At 37.0% G+C, this 20,000-nt stretch overlaps 1 protein-coding gene across 16 annotated transcripts in view; it reads left to right on the forward strand.

Moving 5' to 3' along the window:
- Window positions 1–20,000, forward strand: part of LOC145259156 (MBT domain-containing protein 1-like) — a 498,271-nt gene that overhangs the window by 189,359 nt on the left and 288,912 nt on the right. For 2 of the 16 annotated variants that reach the window (XM_080116880.1, XM_080116883.1), the window contains exon 2: window positions 6,983–7,128. The exons of 13 other annotated variants lie outside the window; for them this stretch is intronic. The gene's annotated coding sequence lies outside the window, so the exon portion shown is untranslated. Of the gene's footprint in view, window positions 1–6,982; window positions 7,129–20,000 lie in introns of those variants that run through there. One more of the 16 variants, XM_080116876.1, reaches the window with a different exon arrangement.

A 20,000-nucleotide genomic window follows, 5' to 3' on the forward strand; every position in this document is an offset into this window, starting at 1 on the left:
CCCATTGGATCAGCTAGTTCACCCTAGCAATATTCTACATCTTGGAACAGATAAGACTCATAAATTCAAGATTGAAATTTTGCTAGGCATCATATACATGTAAGTTATATTTTCATGTAAATGTAGAATATAAGTTTTACTATATAAAACTACTACTTACTTATTTACTATATAAAACTACTACTACTAATTATTATTATTATTATTATTATTATTATCATCTTTTTTAAATAAGTCTTCAGCAATATTCTCTTAAACAAAAGTGTTGTTCTACATTTTTTTGGTACTCCTTGAGCATTGAGTTCAACTGTGACCCAGCTTATTTGTTTATTTGTCACTCCTTTATGAAGGCTAAAGTATGCTCTGATAACATTCTTTCTATTTATTTACTTATATTGGCTTGACTTTTTGAATGAATATTAAAAAGAAAATTAACCATTTATTGATAATTTCATAATTTTACATACAAACAGAATTTGGCACTGCAATGTACATGGCGAGACAAGCAAAAAAACTTGTGAATGAGGAAGGAATTTTAGCGTTGCCAAATATACGAAAAACTAGATTCCCACAAGAGATAAGTAATAAGGTAAAGCAGTTTTATAAAAGTGAAGAGGTCAGTAGAGTAATGCCTGGGAAAAATGATTACAAGACTGTTTTAAAGGATGGGAAACGGGTTCAGGAACAAAAATATCTCATTCTCTGTAATTTGAAAGAGTCATTTGAATTATTCAAATTAAAGAACCAAGAGAAAATAAGCTTCTCTAAATTCGCTGAGCTTAGACTTGCAGGTGGTGCTGGGACCCATACTGTCTGCATTTGCACAGTTCATCAGAATATGAAGTTGATGATTGTAGTGAAAGGAGTGACATCTTGCTAAACTGACTGAAGGAGAAAGTTATTATTTGACAGATTACCACCAATGCATACTTGCTGTTACATGCAATGAAGCATCGACAAATTGTTACTTGGGTGACTGCTCAACTTGCAACAAACTGATGGATGATTTTGTTTTATATATTGAAATTTTTCACAAAAATTCAGTTGATGATTTTGTATATAAATAGTGGTTATCAACTGATAGAACCATTCTACAAACTCTATCACAATCCACAGACGAATTCATTGAAACTTTCCATGCGGGCCTTCAAACATTAAAGAAGCATAATTTCATTGCCAAAGCACAATCAAAATTTTTTCTGATAGTAAAGGTTCTTTGAGGGTTGGCGAAGTCTTAGCAATAGCAGATTTCTCAGAGAATTATTCATTTGTTTTGCAAGATGCGGCTCAAGGATTCCATTGGAATAATGATCAAGCTACATTGCATCCATTCATCTGCTACTATCGAAATGGAATTGACCTTGAGCATATTAATTTTGTAATAATATCTGATTGTCTCAAGCATGATACAATAGCTGTCCATTTGTTTCAAAGAAAGTGTATAGAATAATTAAAAGAAGTTCTTGATTTTGATCTCCAAAAAATGATATATTTCTCTGATGGGGCTGTTACACACTACAAAAATTTTAAAAACTTTATAAATCTGTGTCATCATAAATCTGATTTTGGTATTGATGCAGAGTGGCACTTTTTTGCTACTTCTCATGGGAAAGGACCATGTGATGGGTTAGGTGGCACTGTTAAAAGGTTAGCAGCAAAAGCTAGCCTGCAGCGACCCTATAATGAACAAATAATGACGCCAAGACAACTGTATTTTTATGCAAGAAAAAATATATCTGGAATACATTTCTTATATTCCTCAACTGCAGAATGGAGAGAGGAAGCAAACATCTTAGAAGATAGATTTAACAATTCCTCTTCGATTATAGGAACATGAAAATTACATACTTTCATTCCTGTCTCTCAAAGAGAAGTGGAAGTAAAAACAGTTTCAAGTTTACAAAATAAAGGAAGAATAGTTTGAATCACAAAAAGAAACAATATGGAGTCCGAAGACATTAACAGATTTGTGACAGCACTTCATGGGAGGAATTGGTGGTCAGGATGTGTACTTGAAAAATGTCCAGATAATGGAACGGAGAAATTAACATTTTTACAACCAAATGGACCCTCTCCATCTTTCTATTATCCATCACATCCAAATATATCAATTTTGAAATATTCTGATATTCTTAGCTCAGTTGATCCAATAACTGAAACAGGGATATCTTATAAACTTTCAAAAAATGAAATGAAAAAGGCATCAAATATTTTAGAAAGAAGGATTTTGAAAGAAAAATCTAAATAAATACTTTAACGTTCATTATTATAAAAAATGTTTCAGTAAAACAGAATTTTCATTCTGTAATATATTGCAATGTACACAGATTGATTTCTTGTGGATGTCAAATGTCAAATAAACTGTTTACCATCGACATCAAATGTTGCTTATGCTATAAACAAATTAGATCTCAACACACTTTTTAGAATTCTCTATAACATCATTTTCTGTATCAAAATCCGTGTTGTACAAGAAAAGTATGAAAATCATTATAAAACAGTTTGACTTGACAACCAGAATTTGCATAAAATTCAACATGTCAAGAATTTTTTTAGAACATTCATTTTTAAAGTTTTTCATTGAAAAGTACCCATAAATAACATACATTGCCTTTTTGTGGATTTAGAATATAAATCATCGAAAAAAAAAATGGTTCACCATTGAGATCACATATGTTTTATGTTATAATTTAATAAATCCTTAACGCCTTTAAAAATTATTTTTTATTATATTTTCCATAAAAATCTGTGTTGCTTAAAAAAAAAATTGAAGAAAATTCAGTTTCATCAACATAAGTGTTTTTATATGGATTTTGTGACCATGGTTTTATGTATATATTAATCAGCATTAAATTAGCTTTACAAAGATATCAAACATGACCATATTGTGAAATACCAAAATGTTTTTATATGAAGTAGCAGATACTACATTCCGCCATTTTGAATTTAGCCCACTTCTTTAAAACGCTTGTAGGAATGGTTCCAGTTCAAAACCCATCATGAAATTTGAAATATATACTGTCATAAGATAGACGCATCTTCTTTCAAAATTTGAAAAAAATTCAAATAACGTTTTTTGAGATAATTAAGGTTAAAGGTCAAGGTCAAGGCCAACTTTTAAAAATTTGATTTTGAAAAAAATATCCGAAAATAAAATGGTAGATCTATCCAAGTACTTTAGAATGATATATGAATGAACTTTGTAGGCCCATAAATAACAGAGATATTGTCTTTTAAAGTTGGTCACTTTTCCATAAAAATTCACATTTTTTAAAAAGGTCAAGGTCATATCTCAGAAATCCCCTGACCTTGAGATGTGTAACAGGTGCCATTCAATTCCTATTATGGAGATCTATAAGTGTAGCAAATTTGAAAAAAAATCCGTGTCGGACATGGTTTTACCCCTGTCGATTTGACATGGAATAAGCCATATATATTATATATATATATATATATATATATATATATATATATATATATATTATAACCTTGCCAGCACACCCGAAAAGCTATAAAAGTCGATGTGTCGAATGTGAACGATGAGTTGGACGTAATGTAAAAATGTACCGAATTTAAAAGGGAACGAAATTCAAATTTCCGTTCCATTTTTACAACAACCGTGAAGCAGAGCATTCTATGCACATTTTACCTAACTTACTGTATTAATGCTATTTTTTTTTTTTTTTTTTTTTTTTTTTTTTTCCTTAAAAAAAAAAAATATTTAGGTTTGGCTATAAATTCCTAAACTCATTTCACCCTAAATAATTTAGGTGACTGAAATAGGAATCTAATTGAATCTTTAATTTCCTGAATAGTATGCGAGAATTCATTTTTCTTCGAGTTATATCGAATTCATTAATACGGACTTTAGGGGCTTTTTTCATAATGTTACTGTAAAAATTATTTTTTATTGTTACAAATTACGATGCTTTATTTATATAAAAAAAGCAAAAATAAATTCTTGCATTTTTTATTTACTACTGAAAACCATAACTTTAGTAAAGATATTGTTTGTTTAAACAAAATAAAACATTTTCATTAAGAGTTAAGTAAAAAATAATTAGTTCATTATATTCTGCGATCAATATTTGATAAATACTGCAATTTTCATTAAAATTGGTTAATTTCCTGATTTTTGGTGAATTTTTAAGTAAAGGGAGGGGTCAAAATGTTTAGACACTTTGAGCGTCGGCATTCATTTTTCGATGAATATTTAATAGGAAAGCGACCATGTGTGGTTAATTTATCAATGATCATGTGATTAAACTCATTGAAAATTTACCGATATTGTAAACACATTCTGTTTACATTAAGCCTGTTGTGTTTTTTTTAGTGATGCAGTGTTGGCAACTGAGATTTAAAAAAAAAAAAACCTGCGAGATCAGGAGAAAGAAATGTGCAGAAAATCGCTAGATTTTTAACTTTTATCATCTGAAATTTTCAAAAATCGCTAATTCCCCCCTCCCCCCCAAAAAAAACTCCATATTTTTTTTTTTGCAGGAAACAAATCATAAACTTTTAACTTTTTATAATAAAAGTTAAATTGAAATATACTGCAAATTAAACATCACAATAATGGTGCAACATATTTTGAAATTAGAAAAATAAAAAAAAAATAAAAAAAAACTTTGTTTTAGCATGTTAAAAGTATTTAGGTTGGTAGATAATTAAATTCGACTGTATTGGTATAATTTTTTTTTTTTTTTTTTTTGCTGTTGTTTCTTGCTTTTACAATTTTCGACTAAATACTTCTAAATTTCGTATTTTAAACTAAACTTCGGAGGTTGGAATGCCCGAATGCCCACCCCCCCACCTAAAATGTACTTGGAAAAATCGATTTTATAGCAAGAGTTAAGAATAGTTAGCCGAAAAAAAGGTGAAAAACAAAACAAATAATCAAATAATTGTTACCAAAGGTAATAAATGCTACTTTTTTTTTTACTTACATGAATGAGTTTATTTTATGTTTTAAAGTATTTTCAAGCACTTTTCTTTATTTTGTAATCTAAAATTGCGGGTGTGTGGGTGCGAAATATCTCCAGATTTTCTAGAATTTCCCGCTAGATTGCAAACGAAATCTCCGGATCTAGCAGGAAAACAGCTAAATTAGAAACACTGGTCACGTGACAGGAAGCGGTAATAAATAATTGTCCCTAAATAAAAAAAAAAATAGCCTATCGGTACAAAGAAAACGACCTATTTATCATAGAAAAATTAAGTATAATGTTATAATTAAAAAGAAATATATAAAAACACACATGGATATAGTAAACATATTATACCAATTTTTAGTCTATTAATTGCGAACGAACCAAGAGTTACATTTTTATATATATATATATATATATATATATATATATATATATTATATCTACAGGGTGGTCAAAAAGTCAGGTAACATGTTAAAGGTAGAAAAAACAATATGATCCATTATAATCTCTATTCTGAAAGAAAGAAGAATATAAATGACACAACACATAGATTTAAAATTAAAGTTTATATATTACACTCAAATATTTAAACAAATAATATTAAACGAATAGAGATTATAATGGATCATATTGTTTTTTCTACCTTTAACATGTTACCTGACTTTTTGACCACCCTGTATATATATATATATATATATATGCAAATATCTGTACGTGATGTTGCCAAGCTAATCAAAAACCTTGATTCCAGTAAAGCCACTGGCCCTAACGGTATTCCAATAATAGTACTCAAAAGACTTCAATCAGAACAAGCGCCCATCCTTACAAAACTGTTTAAACGTTGTCTTAAGGAGAATTGCTTCCCGTCACGCTGGAAAATCTCAGAAAGCAGGAAAACGGAAGACAATTCCACAGGCATGCAGTTCTATGAAAGAAGCTTTTTTCATGGAATCTACGTTTAGGTTTAGGCACAGATAAAGAGTGGGGGGATTATTGATAGTGTTTTCAGCTAGACGAGTGTTTCTTGTGAAAGTTTGGTGAGGGGGTACCATAGATTGAAGCTCCGTCCAACACTTTCCATGAAAATAACAATGAAGCAGAGACAAACTTGCAACATCTCTTCTGTGAGATAGAGGTTGCAGCGGAGAAAAGGACCATCTTCTACAAGGCTAGGAAGTCTATTTTGAACTCTATCAAGGAAAGACAAGTCCTTTCTAGCAGCTCCTGCCCAGATGTGGCAACACTATTCCATCCTTAGATGTACCTGGCTCTTATATAGATAGAGAATTGCATCAGTAGTGAGATATCTACTTGATTGATAGGAGGATCCCACCATTTTTCCAACAGCCTTGGCCACAGATTTGATGTACGTGTTCCATTTCAGATCAGGAGTAAAGGTCAAGCCCAGAAGCTTGTCAAAACTTGAAGCCTCCCCAAGATGAGAGCCATTCATTTCAATTGATGGCAGATAGGGATCAGAATACTGATGATGTAAAGAGAGAAGCTTGGTTTTAGATGCATTAAAAGTAACCAGCTACTCCTTTCCCCATTGTACCACTTGCTCAAGATCAGATGAGAGAGAATCAGAACTTGGTCGTTTACGGTCTTAGATGTGCTACCATAGATGGTAGTGTCATCAGCATAAATGTCTACAAATGATGTAAGGATATGATTTGGAAGATCATTAATGTAGATTAGGAAAAAAGTTGGGCCCAGGATGGACCCCTGAGGGACACCAGCATTAATAATGTGAACTTCTGATTTTTGCCCATCAACTACTACTCTTATGAAACTATTAGAGAGAAATGATTTAATAATTAAGGCATTTTCAGCTATACCATAGCTGGAGATCTTGTGAAGTAAACCTTTATGCCATACGCTATACAAAGGCCTTTGATATGTCAAGAGCAATTGCCCTAGAAAGATTTGCTAATCCTATGAGATATAACTGTAAGCACATCTGCTGTAGATCTAGCAGAACAGAAACCATATTGCATGTCACTAAGAAGGTTATCGTTTCTGAGATGGTTGATTACTTTTCTATTTAACAGATTCCTGCATGACGCACAGGAGACTTATTGGCCTGTACTGAGAGGGGGATGAGCGATCACCTCAATTCTTAAATACAGGGCATACTGATGAGATTTTCCAGGGTGATGAGAAGCAATTCTCCTTAAGACAACGTTTAAACAGTTTTGTAAGTATGGGCGCTAGCTCTGGTTGAAGTTTTTTTGATTACTATAATTGGAATACCGTCAGGGCCGGTTGCTTTACTGGAATCAAGGTTTTTGATTAGCTTGGCAACGTCACATACAGATATATGCATATCACATAGCGTGTTTTCTGATACAGGAGGAAATATTGGGGGTTGGCGGCCTTGGTCGCAAAGGCTAGAATTAGCTGCAAAGTTCTTGGCAAAGAGTTTGGCTTTGCCTGATGCCGGCGAGATTACCTCGGGTCCATTGATGATAGTTGGGATAGAGCACATGCTTCTGTTCAGGAGTCTGTTTGCTATTTGCCAAAACTGGTGGGAACCAAGCCGCTGCTAAGCTACTTTGGACTTGACAGACTGAGCATACAACTCTCTTGCGTTCTTTATTACTTTCTTACAATGGTTGCTGGCAGTCCTGAAAGCGGCTTTAGTTTCTATACATCTATTACGTTGGAAGCAGTGGAAAAAGTGATTTCTGTGCGCAATGGCAGCAGCACATTCTGGAGAGAACCATGGCTGGCTGTTAGGTTTTTGCTGGAACTTTTTTGAGGGTATGAAACTGTCTATACATACAATTAACCATTCTCTCAGGTCTGATACTATAGAGGACACATCCTTTTTAAACATGGAATGTAAAGGTAGATCTGACATAAATGTATGGAAGCTATCCCAGTCAGCCATAGGGTATCGATATACTGTACGATGGAGAGGTATGTCTGAGGACTTATTTTGAACTCTGTCAAGGCATTATTAGCTGTGTTTAGCAGCTCCTGCCCAGATATGGCAACATAATCCATCCGTGGACATACTTGACTCTTATACACGTAGAGAATTGCATCAGTAGATGCAGTAGAACAACCCCACCATTTTTCGAGCGACCTTGGCAATGGATTTGATGCGTTCCATCTCAGATCATGAGTAAAGGTCAGACCTAGAAGCCTGTTAAAACATAGAGCCTCCCGAAGACGAAAGCCATTGATGCCAGACGGGAATCAGTGTTGATAATGTAAAAATAGAAGCTTGGTTTTAGACGCATTAAAATTCACCTCTTTCCTCATTGTACCATGTGATCAAGATCAGAGAAGAGAGAATCGGAGAGAACTTAATCATTTACGGCATAAGCTCATGAGAATGAAACGCGGCATATTCTGTGTAGCTTAATTGTCAAATATATATATATATATATATATATATATATATATATATATATATATATACAAACACACACTCCTGTAATTTTTTTCATGTGTATTGATATTCATATTAAAAGCCCCTTTTTTTTTCTATTTATTTAAAAAGAAAATCCAACTTTGTTATATATGGCCGTAGAATTGCATTCATCTGCATATTCTTTTAAACATTCATTTTAATTAATTCTATATTAGTTTTTTCAGTTTTCTTATGGTATGATCATCTTTAGTTAACTATTACATGTAATTATATTCATGCAGATATTCTACATGATTTATACTTGCATAATATTTGCGTAAAAATGTTTGTATATATATATATATATATATATATATATATATATTTCTGTATGCATATGTATATTTGTTTAAAACATTTTACCTACCAAACTCCTTTGGCAGGTTTTGGTCTACAGACATGAAACTTAATATATACGGTATTCGAACTCATGCAGTACTTTATATTTAGGTTTTAGCCGGGAAATCAGTGCAAAAGTGTGAAAATTTAAAAAAAAAAAAGAAAACAAATGGAATCTGCCAAGTAAAGGACGAACGACAGCATTACGAATATGAATGCGTAATGTAATAGCTATTGGTTCATGTTTTCATTTTTAGCCTTGCAGCAAACATGTTTTCATAGCTCAAGCATTAACGGAAAAGGAAAAAGTAACTCGTAAGCTAAGTGTTTTGGTTTCGATTCCCTGTTTTTTTGGGGGGGTTTTTTTTGTTTGTTTTTTTTGTTTTTTTATAACTTAAATCATTGCTATAGATTGGGTCCAATAAAATCTAATTAGCATTACAAGTTGATTTTTTTTCTTTTTAGATAATTGTTAAAATTGTAAAAAGATTATTTTCAAGTTTTTCAAATTTTATTTCCAAACAATACCAAGCCAAAACTTTCTAACGCTTTTCTTACAATGTACAAAAAGCGTTAAAAACAACAAAATGTATATATATGACCATATATATTTACTTTATACATATATGATCATATATATTTACTTTATATATATATGATTTATTTATATATATGATGTAATTTATATCCCTTTTGGAATGTAGCAGTTATAATTCAAATGTGGATGTGTAACTGAAATGAAATGAGTGTATTTTTGTTAATTTTAATATCTGATTGTGTATTATTATACCTGGTGTTTTCTATGGTGTGAGAATTAACCTGTGTCTAAAATTAAATTATGTACTTTTAATGTTTACTTATTAATGGCAATAAACTAGAGAAACCGCCAATTAAATTGTGCTGGAATTTGCAATAAGTCTCTGTCATGGATATTTGAAATAAATTTAACTATTTTTACTTGTTTGAGGTCAAAAGTATGTTGTAATGAATGAGAAAATACTGCATTCAGAGGATTGCTATTTTTTAAATCTATTTTATGTTCATTGAGCCTTTTCTCTAATCTACATTGAGTTTCACCAACATATATATGATGGCAATTTTGGCACAGAACAGTGTACATGCCTGCTTTGGAGATTTTGTTTTTGGAGATATTTTATTGGTTTTAATGTTTGTTTTATAGTTTGTGATTTGGTTTGTATTGGAATTCCTAGTTTGTTTAGAGTGTTGCAAATTATTGATATGTAGGTAAAAGATGCCTGTTTAACTGGTGTATATGATTTTTGCTTATTTCTTCTGGAAAATATTTGTGGTAAATGATAAGTCTACTGTATTAGAAGCACTGTTGATAGGAAATTTAAAGTTTAATGGTTTAATTACCAAACAAGTGCAGAATTGTTTTTGTTTGTTTATTAAAAAAAATTTTTTTTATTAAAATCAAATTCAATCTGTAACAGAATCTTTAAGGAATACTCTGTATTGCCCGGGTATTTGGAGCACCCTCCCCCCAAAAGTGGTAGTAGGCATGCGGGCTCAAACCCGTGACACATAGGAAAAGAAAGTGAAAGAAAACCTGACATCTTACACTATGACATGAAAGGAAGTGAAAAGCGTTCAATTTAGCAATGTCAATCAAAAACTTGACTTGCAGAAATGCATTGTGAAGTGAAGGAGTTCATGGAGGCGCAGAAATGAACGTCTGGCTGCAGGCCAGTTAAGCTTCTCGCTTTCTGCCATTTTATTTATTTGTTTCCCTACGATGTTGGGGAAAACCAGCCCCCCCCCCGAAAAGGGGAGCTCTGGCAGTGTCCAAGTTTTCCGTCCCAGCCTAGAAGGTTGATGAATGATGGTATTTATTTGCTTCCCCATTGAGCAAATTAGACACAAGGCCATTTTTTAATGTGGAGAGAGGGAAAGGGGTCCCACTCCCCCGAGAGGAGGGGAAGGGAGCTGGTAGTGCTGTCTCTTGGTATATAGAGTTGCCCCTACATGGAGCAGAAACTTATTGCCACAAGGGCAATGGTCTTTTAGTGCAGCATCTGCTGAAACAGATAATACACTTTGAGATATTAAATCTTTTATTCAGGCTAAAAAGTTCAACATGAACAAAAAACTTAGGCATAGGGCCAACTTAAATGGGGGGGGGGAGTGGGTGTCGTTGGTTATCCTTGTCACTCCAGAACTAAACAAGTTTCTCTTCTTCCACCATAATACCACATTCACCCTTTTGGGGCACGTCCTACTTAGTTAAAGACATTTTTTATTAGCGTGTAAAAACAAAAAAATAACAATAATGATACAATAATTCATTTGTGTCAAGGGTGGGGGAAGAAAAAATACAACAGTGGTTAGTAGGACCCTCCTAACCCCATTCCACTTTGGTTTGTAAAGGAGCCTGAGCTCTTGGGGACAGTCTCTAAGTGGGGATATCCTCTAGATAGGATGAAATGGAGAAAAAAAAAAATAGGTGTGTTTGGGGGGGGGTGTTATAATTGATTCTTTCTCTTCAAGATGGATGAAATTTAGAGGGAAGAGTGAAAAGAAAAATTGCAGATAGGAGAGGGTAGGGATCTTGGAGGCTTCCTAGTCGGGGAAAGATGGAGCACTCACTTGGTTAACTAAGATGCTAATGGTTGTTACATTTGACAGAACTGCACGTTCCACACCTAGGCAGGGAACACGTATTCAAAGTTGGCTCCTTTTCGTACACACAGACTTGCTACATGTATCCATCTTCTGTCAAATACCGCGCAATGCAGCCTTCTTCTATCCCATCTGATCTTCACCCGTAGTTGGTGTTTATAGAAAGCGATCTGCTCCTGATCAGAAAAAGACAACACCCCACCCCAGCCACCTTGCAGTTGCAACATCTAAATCACCATTCTCGCCACGGCGAGGATTGTAATATAGACCATTTGTCTTTCTCGGTCAATGACATTGGATATAGTAATTGGATGAGGATGCTTGGGATCGATGCCAGCCGTTACCTTGCTGATAATATGACCAGTAACGGCGGAGTTTGCGGCTATCGAAGGAAGCCTGATCAGTCGTTTCTACAGCAGTTGTTCAAACATGGGGACAAGCAGGTGACTCCAAAAAAATCGGAACTGCTTTGTATACTGTTCAGTGGAAGTGCATTTGGGGCCAATTGCTAGGTCAGAGAGAACTTCGAATTGTTCAGATGACTCAAACCCGGCGCTCAACTCCACGCAGAGCAAATCTCACATTGCTGCCAACCCAAATGCACGCATAGCATAGTCAGCGGGCCCCCTTCACTAGAGCCCTGTTGAGTTCCCTATGGGTTGCAGTCACAAGGTCACTGGACCTTGGTAGTCGTTTTAGCATGGCTCAGAACTCTTAGGAAGGCAGATTCTCCCCGCTGTCTGCGACAGCTCTTGACAGGAGTTGATAACGAGATCGGGAGACGCGGCAGTAACCGTGGGGTGCCATGGTTGACCATCTTGCATATAGTGGCTCAGGAAGATCAGCCTTTCAGCGTCTCAATGACACTTCAAGTCCAGCATTCCCAAGCATGGACATTTAATACAGACTTCTTTGCTCACCTAGTGTCTTCCTCTGTCCTAAAAGAGTGAGGACAAGAGTTTGACGAGAGTTTTTAGGTGTTGTGCAGGCAGGGGAAATACGGCCAGTCGATAAAGGATGAGAGGAAAGATGTACATGGCGCACACCCCAGCTCTACCCTTTAAGGAAAGTTTCTTAGAAACCCACAAGTTGACCGTAGCCTCCATTTTTGACCATATCTCCAACCAATTTTTGTTGAGCTGGAGACCCAGTCCGAACCACTCGCCGAGGATCTGAACTGGGTTATATGTCCAGCTGAAGGGCGCCAGGAGGTTTGCGTTACCACTCTAGACGCCCAACCGCAGTCCGACCGATTTGCTGCAGTTTACCTTGGCTCCTGTAATTCTTTCATACTGAGCAAGCGCCTTTGACACAATCTCAATATCTTAGAAGATCAACTCAAAGACCATGACGTCATCAGTGACGTTATCGGTGAGCTGCCAGATAGAGATGTTTTGCACAGGGCTGAATTTGCCTCCCCACATCTCAACTTGCAGAGCAGCGGCTCTAATGTCAGGACGTAGAGCAGGGGTGACAGCAGACAACCCTGACGAACCAACTGAGAGATAATAAAGGGTTTCAAGCACTTTCCATTGACTTGCACAACAGCTGTGGGCTGTCGATACATCATGATGATCCACTTGCAGAAGTGCGGGTTAAAACCGGCGGCCTCTAAGGCAGATGTCAGGAAGCAATGGTCGACCCTATCGAAAGCCTTGGACTGATCTAAATTGATCAGCGCGGCTTCCGAGTCGTCTTCCCCCTCTCTAGGATCGTGCAGATCCAGTGCTAGTTGTTCTGAATCGATCTCCCCTTCACAGCATAGTTCTGCTCCGGTTCGATCAAGTTGCTGATAACAACCTGCAGCCGATTCAACAGGATCTTGGCCCAAATCTTCAACTCTGTGTTTTGCAGAGTTATGGGCCTGTAGTCTAATTCTTCCCCACCATGTCTGTCACTCAGCAATGTGACCACTTCCTTAGTGACTTGCCCCGGGATCGATTTATAAGCAAACCAATGGTTGAACACATCTGTTAGAAGAGGCAGAAACATGGGTGACAGCCTCAAATACAGTTTGTATAGCAGACCGAGACCTGGTGATCTGTCACAGCTGACCTGCTTCAGCAAAGTAAAAACTTCTCTCTTCATCAACCAGCCCTCGTAACTAGCCACTTTAGCCAGGGAGAGGCGACCAGATAGTCACTAAATTAAAGGACAAGACGATCATCCTGCGGCGTAAAACGCTCCTCGAAATGTTCTCCTAAACCCCTCGTAGATCTCCCGAGTCGATTCCAAGGTGCGTCTATCCAGATATTTCACCTTGCCAGTATACTTGTCCGAGCCATGCCTAGAAACCTCACGACGTACTTCTGCGTCAGAATTGACTGCTTCATTGCCTATTTTTCTAAGCCTAACTTTAACTATTTGGCCTTCGTAACGCTTGCTAGTCCCGCATAGGTCCTGCTTAGCCAGTTCCTGAGTAACTCTATCACCCTCTCCAGTAGTTCGAGCTAGTTTCTACTCTAGCTGCTTCTTCGTCTTGGCCTTATCTGGGTATACTTGACGGAGAAGCTTCCGATCTTGGCTTTAAGACTTCACCACCACTTATTCCTGGTAACCACCCCCACTAGTCCCTTTTTAATTAATTCTATTAACTTATCTCGGAAATCTTGTATCTCCAGAAGTGGGGTGTTTAACTTCCAGTACCCCGCTAACTTAGGTCTGTTTCCCAGCTTCAGCCGAGCCATAATTAGTTTATGGTTTGTCTGGCCTAGCCAAGTAAACATGGGACAAGATAGGGAGTCTACTCGACCTGAAACCTCTCAACCAGACTGCATCTAGCCATCAGACTAGCCAGGCTGGTCTTGCACCTCCTCGACCCTCTAGCTTTATCGCCTACCTTGTCTATCTTGGGATCTAAGATGGTGTTCCAATCCCCCATTAGCACCACCTGCATTCGACAAGCTATGAACACATTAAGCTGACTGAAGAATGAGACCCTCTCACGAGCGATGGACACATGAACCGCGATCACCAGAAACACAGAATCTTTTACAGTAACATCAGCCATGACCAGCCTGCCCTCCGCATCTCTATGAACAATGGACAGGATACGTTTAACCAGCAAGGAGACTCCCTTCCTCAGCGGGCTGCCATATGCTGAGAAAACTTCAAAATCTCGGACCAGCACCTGACAGTCCACAGAAGAAACGAAATGTGTCTCCTGAATTGCAGCCACATCCACTCCTAGCTACCCGGCTCGATGATCTGAAGCCCCTCGCATTCAGACTAGCCAAATTCAAAGCCATAGTACCTATCTTAAGGTGTGTCACACTCCGCTTTGAAGTCCAGGATAGGACGCCGATGTTGTACGCAATGTTCAAGGTGGTCAGGTTTTTCCTGTTCTGACCTCTCATGATGCTGCCAACGTCCAAAGGAAAAGTCAATTTAAGGGCCCTATATGTAAACCAAGAATGGGACCCTTCCTTTGCATTGTTTTGACAGTTCATCCAGGGAAGGGTCGATTTTCCTAATGAGTTCCATTCCAGAAACAGCCCCTTCATCGGCCTCCAGCATCAAGACCGTCTTAAAAGACAAGATTGCCGGTGGGCAAAAATAATTTAATCTGCTAACGTCATCACGGGTAGTCCATTAGTTGCTTCTTGACACCGGTAAACACCGGTAGTCACTCGTGGATATCTCCATTCAGCAAAGTAAGTTTTAACGTGCTCCCCCCTGTATTTAACACGATGTAACTATAATTTAATTCAATATTATCATCCTAAGTTTTTTACCATTCAAAAGAAGCTTCAAATAAATTGCTAATATTAAAAAAAAATTTTTTACAGCATACAAAACTAATGAAAATGCGAGACAACATCGACTCTTTTGAAGAGACGATTTTTTTAAGCTGTTGACACATGTTTTAAAAAATCTAGCAAAAATTAATTTTCCTGAACTTTTCAATATTTAAAAATAAATTATGCCGGCTGATAACATTTTAAAACTTTTTTTTAAAGCTAGAAAGATAAAATTTAAAAATACTTATTTATATATATATATATATATATATATATATATATATATATATATATATAATGAAACTTAAAAGTAAAAAAAAAAAAAAAAAAAAACGCGCGTTCATTTCGGGTTTGTATTACTGTACACATAGATTCGAAAAAGTTGTCAAAAAACAAATATATGACAAATAAATGTTATCAAAGGCAAGATAAGTTACTTTTCTACCAAACTAGATATATTTTTTGTGTTTTTATTCAATGTAACATGTTTATTCAGCTCGAAAAACAAGGTGTTATAAATAAAAAAACTAGAAAAAATATGTCAAGCTATGTCACGGTAACATATATTGAGCGAGTTTTTAACAGTATTTTAACCAGTTTTTTATTTATAACACCTTTTCCCAAACTTACCATGTTAAAGAGGGAGTCAGACGCCATCTTGAATTTTCCAATACATCGGTAAACACTGTATGGTTTTCGAGCTGAATAAACATGTTACATTGAATAAAAACACAAAAAATATATCCAGTTTGGTAGAAAAGTAACTTATCTTGCCTTTAATAACATTTATTTGTTATATATTTGTTTTTTGACAACTTTTTCGAATCTATGTTTACAGTAATACAAACCCACGTATTTTAACAAACTGAAAATATGGATATAAAAAAATGATTTATCATGTTATTTTTGTTATGTGGTGAAATAATCTTAAATAAGAAACATTTTTTCTTTAGGTTTATTATTTTTTTACTATGCAATATTTCATGAATTTATTAAAAATATTGTTTTTGATTTTGAAAAAATATTGTGGTTCATTTGCATTTAAAAATATTGTGGTTCATTTTGATTAAAAAATATTCATTTTGATTTAAAAAAAAAATATTATTCATTTTGATTAAAAAATATTCATTTTGATTTAAAAAAAAATATTCATTTTGATTAAAAAATATTCCTTTTGATTAAAAAAAAATTCATTTTGATTTAAAAAATATTGTTCATTTTTTATTTAAAAAATATTGTTCATTTGATTAAAAAAATAGTTTAATTTTAATATTTCAAATGTTTTGCTTGTGTTCTGCTTCAAATATTCATAATCTTACATGCATAATTTTCATTTAATTATATTAAATAAACTTCAAGTTTACTACAAATCGTGTTCCTTCACTTTTTAAAAATGTAATTTATAAGTAATTAAAGAACGCATTCTAATCTTTAAAATCTATAATACAACGAAATATTCAATTGCTTATAATACTTAAACAAACAACTTGTGTTTTATTATTTTTTTATTAATATTAGATGAGTTTCAGTATAAATCATCGTGTTCTTTCTTTATTTCAATCCAATTTTGAAGTTTTATAAAGCTGTCTGTAAAAATTACTGTTCATTATTGACAGTCTAAGAGTTCCAGATATCTTGCTTGTTGGGACCTCGGCGATGACGTCATTTTTTCAGCTGGCCGGCCATCTTTATAACGAAGGCCACATCCAGCATTGTCCACAAGTTGGTCTTGCAGGCCTCTGGAAGCCTGGCGAAAGTTGTTAGCAGTGGAGTGTCCTGGAAATTAGAGGGAGCATTAACATCTTTTTCCCCTATCTTTTGGCAATTCAGCAGAGGTTTTAAATTTTTTCTCTGCCGGTGTGATAAATCTGTTGCCACAGACAGGGGTCTACATAACACAGTTCCTTCCTCGTTTCGAGGGCGAGGGTCCCTGTTGAAGTACATGAGTGGGAGAAGCTGGAGGGTCTCTCCCCCTCCCGGGTTCATTCTTTTCTTTCTGGGGTGGTGGCTCGGTTTGCATTGGTGGGGGCACAGGTGTTTGTGCGGTGTCTCTTGGTGCAGTGCGTGGTTTGGGGTGGAAATGCTTGCTGGAGTTGGGGGGATCACCTTATCTTCCCCTTTGATTCTTTTCTTTTTCTTTATTTTGAATGAACCGGGGAGTGGTGAAGTTGAGTTCTTCTACCTCTCGCTGGCAGATTCATCCTCAGAGGAGCGGTCTTTTCTCTGCTTGGTCCCTGTCTCAATTGGTGTGGGGACCATTGCCTATAGTTGCTCCTCTAGTCGCCGTTCCTGTTGCTGCTTTGGCTGCTGTTGTTTTTGCTGCTGCAGCGGTTGTTGTTGGATCAGCTGTTTTCATAGCATCGGTTGTGGCCGCTGTTGTTGCTGCGGCTGCTTCAGTTACTTCAGCAGTTGTTGGTGTTGTAGCTGCTTCGGCTGTTGTAACTGCGCCTGTTTCTGTGGGAGATGTTCGAGTGGAAGCTGCCATTGTTGTTGCTACCTCGATTGTTGGGTAGGTGGTGGGACGGTTGCAGATGGGGTTATAGGCTTCTGTTTCTGGCCGATCATCGTGCTCAACTCCTTCTTGGCCTCCTGTATAGTTCTGGACTTCCTCGGCGCTGTGAGTGGTGGCCGTAGGGGCTGCCTCAGGGATTGGAGCTGCCTTAGGTACTGATTGAGTCTGGTCGGGATTGACCTTTGGAAGCAGCTCTTGGCCATGTGGCCCTGCTTTCGGCAGAACCTGCAGTGCGGGCGACGACCCTCCACCACATTCATCATAGTTGCCTCCTTGAACGTTAGCTGTGCTGGTATCGCCAAAAAGCCCTCTCTCTTCAGTTTTATGGCCACTGTATAACTGCTCCAGTGAGTGCTGGTTTTCAACCATACCGAGGTTACTTTTTCCACCTTGCTAAACTGGAGTTCTGCTGGTATTTGCATAGGTACGTTGAATACCTGCACCAGAGTCCTTCTCTTTCCCTGGTATTCAGGCATTAGTTTGACTCTCCCATGCTTGATTTCTTGGTGGGAGAGTCTCTCCGCATCGTCCTTGGTGGGTAGGCAGATGTCCCACATGGCGAAACTCCTGGTACAGGTATAGTACCGGAATGTTAGGTTTGTGTAAGAGCCTCGCCATGTCTTCCTTTTTCATCCTCAGGGATGGTTTTCCAGTATATCGGAGATGACGAGGGACAGGCCTTTGATCGCTTCCTAGGCGCTTGGCATTAGTTTAATTTCTGCCCCCTCTATGTATTGCCTGTACTTGGTCAAGTACAGGTCTCTGTACTCTTGAGGGGACAGTTGCTTCTCTACGATCTTCCCCCACGCAGACCCTCATGTTAGTGTTGGATCTTTGGTAGGGTTGGACTGTTTTTGCTGTTTCTTTGCGGAAGTGCTGCTATTTTTTTGGGGGGGGGCATTTCTTTTTCCGGTTTCCTTTGGGACGGACTCACTTTGCTTGATGCTTCTTACAGGAACAGCCTCCCTTTTTGGGGAGTTGGCCTCTTGGGGAGCATTGTCCCCTTTTCCTTGGGAGCCTTTGTCCCATTTGTGTTATTGAGGTCTAGGTGGTATGCGCCTTAGTTCTCTTAATTTGCTCCCCTTTTGAGGGAGTCTCCCTCCGGGGGAGCATTGTCCCCTTTATCGTCTTTTGGGGCTACTGCCTCTTTATTGTTGCCAGAGCGGGATTCTCCATTCAACATTGGTTTTTCTCCCCTTTGGAAGGAGTCGCCTTCTTGGGGAGCTGCTGGTAAGTTTTCCGCCCAGACAATGAACCAAGGGATGGCGCTCAGAGGGCGTCCCTTGGTTCATTGTCCGGGCGGTACACTTCGTTGCTTTTTGGTGTTTTTGCTCCTCCTGTTGAGGAGCAGTTGTTCTGTGGTAGCCTCCTGGCTGGGGATATTTATATTGGTGGCCCCCAGACTGGAGTATCCATTTTTGTACTCTCTTCTCTTCGTTCCATTTTGAAAATCACCAAAAAGTGATGTGGAGACAGCGTCCAGTTTGGGGATCCGATTTTGGCGCCAAAATGAAGTGGCACCAAAGGCGTCAAAAGAGGGAGATAGAACTGAGAAAGGGAGTGGGAAGTTAGTGGAGGGAAGAGAGAAAGTGCTTCTGACTCTCCCTCGTGGGAAGGTCGTAAATTATCAGTTCGGATCCCCCTCCGCAAGGTGGGGAGAACAGATAAAGACAAAAAAATGCTGTCAGCATGTTCTGGGCACGAGAAACTGTCGTCAGCACAGCACAGCCTCGTGCAAAAAAAATTGTATTAGGCACATACTACACTTTGATCTTTGGTGCCTGGGCCACAGAGGCTGGGCAAATGACAGTATTTATTTGCTTCCCCACTGAGCAAATTAGGCACAAGGTTGTTTTTTAATGTGGAGAGAGGGGGACCAGCTCCCTTGAGGGAGAACTGGATAGTGACAATTGGTATGAAGGGTTTCCCCTACATTGACCAAAACTTATTGCTACAAGAGCAATGGTCTGATATGTGGGGGGCAACCCCACATATGGTCTTTGATTGCAGTATCTTCCGGAACAGATACTACACATATTTAAAATAATTTTACCTACACTAAGACGGGTAATTTAAATACATATATGAAACAATTTCACATAGTTTTTTTACCCCAAAACGGACATTTTCTCCAACCCAACCCCCAAAAGAAAACTCAAGAGCACATTTTAAATTAACATAATCATGCTTCTTTCTACCCATTACTACAAACATCATATCATTCCCGGATGATTACATAAAAATTCAAATAAATATAGACCACCTTCTACAAAAACTGGCCTAGTAAACTTTCATAGAAAACCAACAATATATATGCATTAATCTAATATTGAGATCGTAAACTATTTAAGCCATGTCCAGAATCGACTTCACAAATAAATTAATTTTGAGAAAGAAAATTGTTTAAGCCATTTCTA

The sequence above is a fragment of the Euprymna scolopes genome, chromosome 34 (genome assembly GCF_053919585.1).
Source record: "Euprymna scolopes isolate OS-2025 chromosome 34, ASM5391958v1, whole genome shotgun sequence".
NCBI lineage: Eukaryota > Metazoa > Mollusca > Cephalopoda > Sepiida > Sepiolidae > Euprymna > Euprymna scolopes.